The following is a 9,940-nucleotide window of genomic DNA, read 5'->3' on the forward strand; positions in this document are numbered from 1 at the left end:
CAAGTTGATGGGGAGCATAGGAAGATAGGGCTGAATATAATTTTCTAGTTTACAGACCTTGCATTAAAGCAGTCCCATAAGGCTGCCAATTAGCAAAATGAGAATGAAGCATTGATTTAAAATTCTAATTGCTTCTCTTCAAAGGTAATATTATCCTTCTAATGATTATGGAAATTCCAGTTTAACACATCTGGAGAGAATTAGGCTACAAAAGGCTGGATTCAACAGATTCTTAGAGTCAGGATAGGGGATGTGTGATCTGCCAGATTTTGTTGGTCAATATTTGTCCTCAGCCCTAGCCAGAGATGCAGACCATTAACCTCTGGAGAACCAAAAAGTGCCTACTCCTGTCTTGGAAGACAGTTTGGGAACTGCTAGAAACCAAGTATTAAAAACAAGGAACTGTGAAAAACAATCATCTCTATGTTCTGCTTCTGAGCTTTCAGATGCATTTGGATGGTCCCCTTACCTATTCACCCCTAACAGATCTTCCCAATTACAGTACTGTACTTATAACCTAGAAAAAGAACATCCCAATTTTTCATTCATTATCTTTCATTCAAATTTTCATTCATTTCATTTCATTCATTGTGCCTTACCCCACATCTCCTTTAAGCCTCAGATCTTGACCTCCATTTTAACCCTTGGTGCAACCACACAGTGAGGAAAATGTGAATTAATTTACTGTGAAATTTCACCAGGGAATCAGGTCACACGGAAAACAGGAGAGTGCTCCTTTTCTTGCACTTTGCTAGCAATTCTGCATATGGACCTACAGGTGGTAACACTACAAAGAACTGCCTCACAAACAATAAAAAGGCTTCTTCCTTGAAATTTTCTCATAGTTATATCATTAGCTTTAAAAAAAAACCTCTTACCCATGGAAACAAGCTTAATTTCTTCACCTATCAACTGGGCTTCCCTTTCTGCATTGGTTCAAAGTGATCACCCAGTTTGAATAGAAGCAAAAGGAGTCAACTTTTTAAAAAGTAGAAAGGTGTCTGATGGGGAGGAAAAGCTACTACAGATTGGGGCTGTAGGACTCCAGGCTTGATTCCCATTTCCTGTTGCATCATGTGATTAACAGGAAAAAATGTGAATCAGCCCGCCCCAGATCGATTGTATTTTCCAGATTCCACCCCCCCCCCCAATATATTCAGGCTCATGTAGTTCAGAATCAAGGGCCAGGAAGAGTTATTCCCTTTGTTCTTGTCCCACACAGATAGCTGAACACATTAGTGTTCTCTCACCTCTGACTCCTGCTAGGAAAACAGGCACAGGCATGACAATTAATGATCAGCTGTTTCCAGTAGCTGATTACCATGGTCTCTGTCACACTGTTCTCCTCCATCAAGCTAATATGCAAGTACTACCTTCATGGTTCCCAAATTTAAACCCAGATGTTTCCAGAAGCCCAAGACAGCACAGCCAATGATCAGGCTTCTACGAATTATAATCCAATAACATCATGGGCCCAAAGTTTGAAAACTGCTGATATAATCTATGGGTACATGCCTCTAGCCATTCCTCCATGTGTCTTTGTTTATCTATAGACTCCAAGAGTCAGGGTGTCTGTGTGTCTATCTGACCTCATCACCCTGAAAACAAACATCAGAGGGTAAGTGGTAGACGTCACTGTAATGAGCTCACTAAATAAAAAGTCATAGGTGGCTATTTACAGACATCGCCTTCAGGGACACCTTTGAACTTCTATCTTCTCAGTTCTGCAGGAGCATCTCAACCCCTCTGGTACCTGCTGGCCTTCTAAGCTTCAGCCACACCAGCTCAATTCTGCTGTATCGCCGCCCACTGCTATCTCATCCCTTTCAGGCAATTGTTCAGTAGCAATGCTGAAAGTAATAAATGTTCACCAAACAATTGCTATTCTCTTTGCATCAGAGAGCTATAAAGTGGGTCTCATGGGAAACATAGTTTTGCCACTTGGCGCCTCTCAGAAATATGGCTGGAGAGACATTTCTTAATGACTGCATGGCATGGCATCTCTTCTGAGCTGCTGCACAAAGAAACTTGTGCTCTGTTTCCGATCCCATTGGTTTCCCAGGACAGCATGGCCTGCTGATAGAATCAGCCCAGCATGATGGGGAAGGGAGTGTCGTTCATCATTCCCCTCCATCCCTCCCTTTGTGACTGATTTAGGAACAGCAGTCACCAGCACAAAAGGAAATGGTATAATGCAGGAAGGAAAATGACCACATTGAGGAGAGGGAAATGATGGATTGAATGATAGCTCAGCTGGCCAAGCTGGGACAAAGCAGCACGATGGGCAACAAAGCAGGGAAATGTAGATATGGACACTTTCATTTTATGTTTCATGATTGTTTTCAACAGATGCTTGTGAAATGGCTCATTCTGACAGTGGTCCAATTGCCTCATGCAGTGCAGAGCTATGTGGCTTGCTCAAAATCTTAAGCATCTTTCTGTAACACAGAAGCTTCCCTGCAGTTCTTGTCCACTTCTTTTTCTCCTTATCATATAACACCGGGAACAACACAGTTGTGGGATGTTCAGTCCTTTACTGCAAACCTGTAATCCAGCATTAGTCTAGTAAAACCATGCATAGACTTCCAGGCAGAGTAAGCAAAGTGTAGCCCTAGGCACACAGCCCCCACCCCAATCACACTCCTCTGTCAAAAACTGGTTTTCGAAATCATTTTTTAGAAGGTGGATTGCCATTGCCAAAAGCCTCCAGGATTTTGCCTTTTAAACAGGCCACAGAGCCTCCTGGTCATGTTTAAGACATGCACACACTTCATCATTTTCACAACCATGGATGGGAGATCCTGGGGCCAAAAAACTGTCCTCTAGTTTCCTATTCCTGACATAAAATTAAATAATTATTAGCCCAGAGATTTGCTCTGAGCACAAAAACTAATCAGAACATCAAGTCCTTCCACATGAAAACCCATTCCTGCTCAATCCAATCTTCTTTAGTGCAGCTATAAAATTTAGGAGTGGGAGTCATGCTGCCATCGTTGCCATAGTTTATTCAAATATTTCCAGCTCATCCAATGTTGACAGATTTTAGTATAAAGGTACAATCAATAAGATCATATTAAAAGAAATGAATACAATTTTAATACTCCAAAACAGTTAGAACAGTTTGAAACGCTCCAAAATGTTTTAGAATTTAAAACAAGAATCAAAAAGAATGAACACTTTTTTATTTTTTATTACATAAACATAAAATATATAAACCAAAATATAAATTGATTGTGTTCCCCAGCACCATAGTCGGGACTTCTTGTAGTAATCCTCTTCTTCCTCTATCCTTATTCTTCTTCTTCCTTTATTGTCCTCTTCTCCAGAACTGTTTTGATTCCTGATTTGGAACTTTCCCTTTTCCTCTTGTTAGCATATATTCAAGAAATCTGCCCCATATATCATAGAAATTATTCTTTTTCATCTGTCCCTTCTTACCCTTTAAGTTACAAGTTAACCTATCATTTATAGCAATGTTCCATATTTCATTATACCATTCTTCCATTCAAAATTCAGACTTTCATTTGATCTTTCAATCTCATTTTATACAACCAGTCTTGTAATCTAATCACTTTTTTTCTTTAAATAATTCTGCATTAACTCTCATATTGACAGGAAAATTCTCTATTTCAGTCACTAATCCTAAAGGAGAGAGCCATCACCAGCAGGTGATGGGACCACTGGCCATGATCTTTGTTTTTTTGATGTTCAGCTTCAGACCATTTTTGCACTCTCCTCTTTCACCCTCATTAAGAGGTTCTTTAATTCCTGCTCACTTTCTGCCATCAGAGTGGTATCATCTTCATATCAGAGGTTGTTGATATTTCTTCTGGGAATCTTAATTCTGGTTTGGGATTCATCCAGTCCGGCCTTTCGCATGATGTATTCTGGATATAAGTTATATAAGCCGGGGGACAATATACAGCCTTGTCGTACTCCTTTCCCAATTTGGAACAAATCGGTTGTTCCATATCCAGTTCTAGCTGTTGCTTCCTGTCCCACGTATAGGTTTCTCAGGAGATAGATAAGGTGGTCAGACACTCCCATTTCTTTAAGGACTTGCCATAGTTTGCTGTGGTCCACACAGTCAAAGGCTTTTGCCTAGTCAATGAAGCAGAAGTAGATGTTTTTCTGGAACTCTCTGGCTTTCTGCATAATCCAGTGCATGTTAGCAATTTGGTGTCTAGTTCCTCTGCCCCTTTGAAATCCAGCTTGTACTTCTGAGATTTCTTGGTCCACATACTGCTGAAGCTTGCCTTGGAGGATTTTGAGCATAACCTTGCTAACGTGTGAAAAGTGCAATTGTACGGTAGTTGGAGCATTCTTTGGCACTGCCCTTCTTTGTGATTGGGATGTAGACTGATCTTTTCCAGTCCTCTGGCCACTGTTGAGTTTTCCAAACTTGCTGGCATATTGAATGTAGCACCTCTTTTAAGATTTTAAGTAGTTCAACTGGAATGTCATCACCTCCACTGGCCTTGTTGTTAGCCATGCTTTCTAAGGCCCACTTGACTTCACTCTCCAGGATGTCTGGCTCAAGGTCAGCAACCACACTATCTGGGTCGTCTGGGATATCCAAATCTTTCTGGTATAATTCTTCTGTGTATTCTTGCCACTTCTTATTGATGTCTTCTGTTTCTGCTAAGTCCCTACCATTTTTGTCCTTTATCATGTCCATCTTTGCACAAAATGTTCCTTTAATAGCTCCAATTTTCCTGAACAAATCTCTGGTTTTTCCTTTTGTATTATCTTCCTCTATTTCTTTGCATTTGCATTTCTTTCATTTGCATTTAAAAAGACCCTTTTGTCTCTCCTTGCTATTCTTTGGAAGTCTGCATTCAATTTCCTGTAACTTTCCCTGTCTCCCTTGCATTTTGTTTCCCTTCTCATCTCTGTTATTTGTAAGGCCACTTGGACAGCCACTTTGCTTTCTTGCATTTCCTTTTCTTTGGGATGGTTTTTGTTGCTGCTTCCTGTACAATGTTACGAGCCTCTATCCAAAGTTCTTCAGGCACTCTATCCACCAAATCTAGTTCCTTAAATCTGTTTTTCACTTCCACTTTGTATTCATAAGGGATTTGGTTTAGATTATACCTGACTAGCCCAGTGTTTTTTCCTACTTTCTTCAGTTTAAGCTTTAATTTTGCTATGAGAAGCTGATGATCAGAGCCACAATCAGCTCCAGGTCTTGTTTTTGCTGACTGTCTAGAGCTTCTCCATCTTTGGCTGCAGAGAACATAATCAATCTGATTTCAGTATTGCCCATCTGGTGATGTCCATGTGTAGAGTTGCCTCTTGTGTTGTTAGAAAAGAGTGTTTGTGATGACCAACTTGTTCTCTTGACAAAACTCTATTAGCCTTTGCTCTGCTTCATTCTGAACTCCCAGGCCAAACTTTCCAGTTCTTCCTTTTATCTCTTGGCTCTCGACTTTAGCATTCCAATCCCCTAGAATGAGAAGAACATCTTCCTTTGGTGTCAGTTCTAGAAGGTGCTGTAAGTCTTCATAAAATTGGTCCATTTCAGTCTCCCCAGCATTGGTGGTTGGTGCATTAACTTGGATGACTGTGATGTTGCCTTGGATTCGTATTGAAATCATTCTATCATTTTTAGATTATATCCCGTTAAAGCTTTTCCCACTCTTTTGTTGACTATGAGGGCTACTCTATTCCTTCTACGGGATTCTTGCCCACAATAGTAGATACGATCATCAATTGAATTGAATTCGCCCATTCCTGTCCATTTTAGTTCACTGACGCCCTGGATGTCAATGTTTATTCTTGTCATCTCCTGTTTGATGTATTAATTAGGATTTCTGATTTATCAGGGCAACTCCTCATGCCATGGCTTCTTAGATGGCTTAACTTCATTAATATGACAATGAAATGGTCAAGTAAGGTTAAAACATTGGGTTACTGACATTATAGCTCTTTAAGAAAAAAATATATTTTAAGGAATTAAAACTAAGAAATTGTTTTCAAGTGCTGATAGTTGCAGTAGCATGTTATTAAAGTACTGAAATACCTTCAAAAACACATATGCAAATGCAATGAAATACATATATCCACAGGTGATGCTTATACAACACATAACATTTTAAGTCACTTTCCTGTGTCTAGTCTAAAAGTATTTTCTGTTGACGAAATGTGAGGTGCCTGAGGCAGCCATCCAAACCTCATGGATTGTTTTCCAAACATCACAAGAAAGATGGCTTTGCAGATGAAAGGCAGCCGCTGGAAGGTTTACTGCCAGCTTGACACAAACCATCATAGTTCCGCTTACTCAGAAGCTGAATCATGTTTCTCTCAAGGAGAACATTGTTCAAATTAAGTATCTTGTAGCCTGAGGATGCCAGATTTGCCTTTATTGACACAGACAGCGGATATTGGGATCAGGGTAGCAACTCTCACTGTTTTCCTCAGCCTTCTAAAGTAGTTGCTCCTCCAAGGTATGTGGTGGAACTCCCACCATCAGAGTTAAATTAGGATTCAGCTGCCAGTTGCACAAGATGCTGTATATGGAATGTGTTGGTGGGGGACGGGTGGGTAAAAAACTATTTTGCATTGACTTTGCCTCTGAGTATATAGTGAGTGAGGGAATCCAGTAAATTGGATTAAATTGGATTTTTGAAATGTTATTTTTTGGGGGGTGGGGGGAGGATAATATTTACAGCCCCTCATCCAACACAGTCACTAACTGGACCATGCCAGGATGGACTATGTGATGAAGTTTAATTTTCCAGCCTTGTGGACAATGATCAGGCAGATGAGTTTGTCAAAGTTTCTCCTTACTTTTATTTATCTTCATGTTTTATGAAATCAGTGAACATCTGCAGAGAATGGTGAGAAAAACTGTGAGCTGGCCTAGATTTTTATGACAGGTGGCTGCTTTTGTTACCAGATCAACAGCTGCTGGCTTAGGAATGTCACAGGATATGAGGCTACTTTTATCTAGGTCGAGCCTCAAATCCCAGCAGAGGAAAAAAAGTGATTCGGTAGTAATACATTGTACATTATCTGTTGCATCTTGTGAAACATATGACTAGCACATGAGAATATGGCAGCTGGGCAGCTGTGTGTTGTAGATTATAAGATGTCACATAGAACTGTAGTTATCATCATACTATGATATTTTAGATAAGGAAAGCACAAATATTCAGCCAGTAACATGGTGTACCCTATCTTCAGATCATTGCTTGATCCTTAAAGCGCTCTGATTTTAGAAAAAGATACTAAGATCTTTTCAAAATCTGTATTTCAAAATTATTTTAGTATATTTTTAATTATAATTTTTGTGATGGAGGTTACTGTTTTAATCTTTTTATGCTATTTTGTAATTGTTTTCTTCTGCACAGTTGTACACCGCCTGGATAGTTTTTTTTTAAGAACAGTACAGAAATATTTCAAATAAATAAATTTCTATTGGAGGTAGCTATCATCTGAGCAGGGTGTAGGTTCACTCTGAAATGGCAGGGTGAAATGATTCACACTGGCAATCCCTATATTTTCCTCACAGCTTCTGAGCTAATTTTTGGTCTAGGTTTGGAAGCAAAGCCAAATAAATAGTTTGTACTCTTGACCCAGACAACACAAAGGTGCAGAGCTAGAAAAGGTTACACATGTGTGAGGATAGCCATAATAAATGAAAAGCCCCATGAGAATAAGCAAGAATGTAAAAGGAAACAGGATACCTGTAGCATAATTTAAAGGATGAATGAGGTAGCCATACTCCACAGACCAGGTATAGTGAGGTTTGGCAGACCTGGGCCAGATTTTCACTCCAAATATCCTTCGAAGGCTGCAATGGACCCAAATGTAACAAATGTGAATTGTAAGTGGAGGGGACAGGACTGCAGCTGATAAACAAATAGTCAAGGAATACCTTACTACCTTGAACTAGTTCAAATCTCCAGGGCTGGATGAACTGCATCCAAGAATATTGAAAAAACTGGCTGAAGAACTCTCAAAACCATTATCTGTTTTTTTTCTGGAAATCATGGAAATGAGTGTTGTGCCTGATGAATGGAGGATGGCTACTGTTGTCTCTTATCTTCAAAAAGAGCGAACGGGGGGGGGGGGTCATCAGAACTACAGACCAATCAGCCTGACATCAATCCCAGGCAAAATTCTGGAACAGATGATAAAGCGGTCACTATGCAAGCACCTAGAAAACAATGCAGTAATAAGTAAAAGCCAACACAGATTTGTCAAGAACAAATCCTGCCAGACTAACCTGATTAAATTTTTACCAGGTAAACTCCCTGATAGACAGAGGGAATTCTGTAGATGTAGTATATCTTGACTTCAGCAAAGCTTTTGACAAAAGTGTCCCGTGATACTCTGATTAGCAAGCTAACTAGGTATGGGCTGGATAGAACAACTGTCAAATGGATACACAGTTGGCTACAGAATCCTGCTCAGAGGGTGGTGATTAATAGCTTTCAAACTGGGTGTAAGTAACAAGTGGGGTACCCCACGGCTCAGTCCTGGGCTCTGGGCTCTTCAACATTTTTATTAATGTCCTGGATCAGGGGGTGCAGGGAATGGTAATCACATTTGCAGATGACATAAAATTGTTAGGAATAGTTGGAAGACAGAAACAAAATTCAAATTCATCTGGATAGGCTTGAGCACTGGGCTGAAAACAACAGAATGAAGTTTAACAGGGATAAGTGCAAAGTACTGCACCTCAGAAAAAGAAATCAATTGCGCAGTTACAAGATGGGTGATACCTGGCTCAGCAATACTATGAGTGAGAAGGACCTTGGCATCATCATAGATCACAAGCTGAATATGAGCCAACAGTGTGATATGGCTACAAAAAAGGCAAATGCTATTCTAAGCTGCATTAACAAAAGTATAGTCTCCAAATCCCGCAAGATATTAGTTCCCCTCTATTCGGCACTGTTGCCTCATTTTGAGTTCTGTGTCTAGTTCTGGACACCGCATTTAAAGAAGGACGCTGACAAATTGGAACAAGTTCAGAGGAGGGCAACAATGATGATCAGGGGGCTGGAAACAAGGCCCTATGAGGAAACACTGAAAGAACTGTGCATATTTAGCCTTGAGAAAAGAAGACTGAGGGGTGATTTTCTAGAACTTTTCAAATACTTGAAAGGCTGTCAAACAGAGGAGGGGGGATCTGTTCTCGATCATCCGAGAATGCAGGACACACAACAATGGGCTCAGGTTACAAGAAGCCAAATTTCAGCTGAATATCAGGGAAAACTTCCTAACTGTTAGAGCAGTATGACAGTGGAACCAGTTACCTCGGGAGTTGGTGAGTGCTCCAGCACTGGAGGCATTCAAGAAAAACTTAGATAATCAGCTGGCAGATGTGCTTGAATGTAATCCTGCATTGAGCAAGAGGTTGGACTTGATGGACTCATAGGCCTCTTCCAGCTTCAGTGTCCCATGATTAAGATATGATAGTTACAAACAAACAAAACTCAGAATTGACTGATCAACGATGGTCCCCATCATTCCCAGGCATAATGGAGATACTGACTGGAAATGATGAAACTGGATTCTAACACATCTGAGAGATATTGTTTTGGAGAAAATTGATGGTAACCCCAGCTCTGGAATAATGGAAGCTCTTTCACTGGCTGACTCTTTTTCTGTAAATGTAAGGCACTTCAGTCAGGAAGGTGAAACCAGGAATGCCTTGTATGTAGAACACACAGTGTTACCAGTAGTATCAGCTCAGGCTGGGGAAATGTCTCTTATACCCTGGCATGCAAAGTCTTCCTGGCATTTTTCTTTGAGTCCTGATGACCAAGATCAAAATCTGACAAAAGTTAACAGATGCCTAGCAGTCAGTCTTCCTACCATATTGATCCTTTCAACAGTATATCATTTGACATGGCTACACAAAGTCAATAATGTTCCAAGAGCGGTAATAAAGGTAAAGGTTGACATTTAGTCCCGTCGTGTCCGACTC

The sequence above is a fragment of the Pogona vitticeps genome, chromosome 4 (assembly GCF_051106095.1).
Source record: "Pogona vitticeps strain Pit_001003342236 chromosome 4, PviZW2.1, whole genome shotgun sequence".
In the NCBI taxonomy this organism is placed as follows: domain Eukaryota; kingdom Metazoa; phylum Chordata; class Lepidosauria; order Squamata; family Agamidae; genus Pogona; species Pogona vitticeps.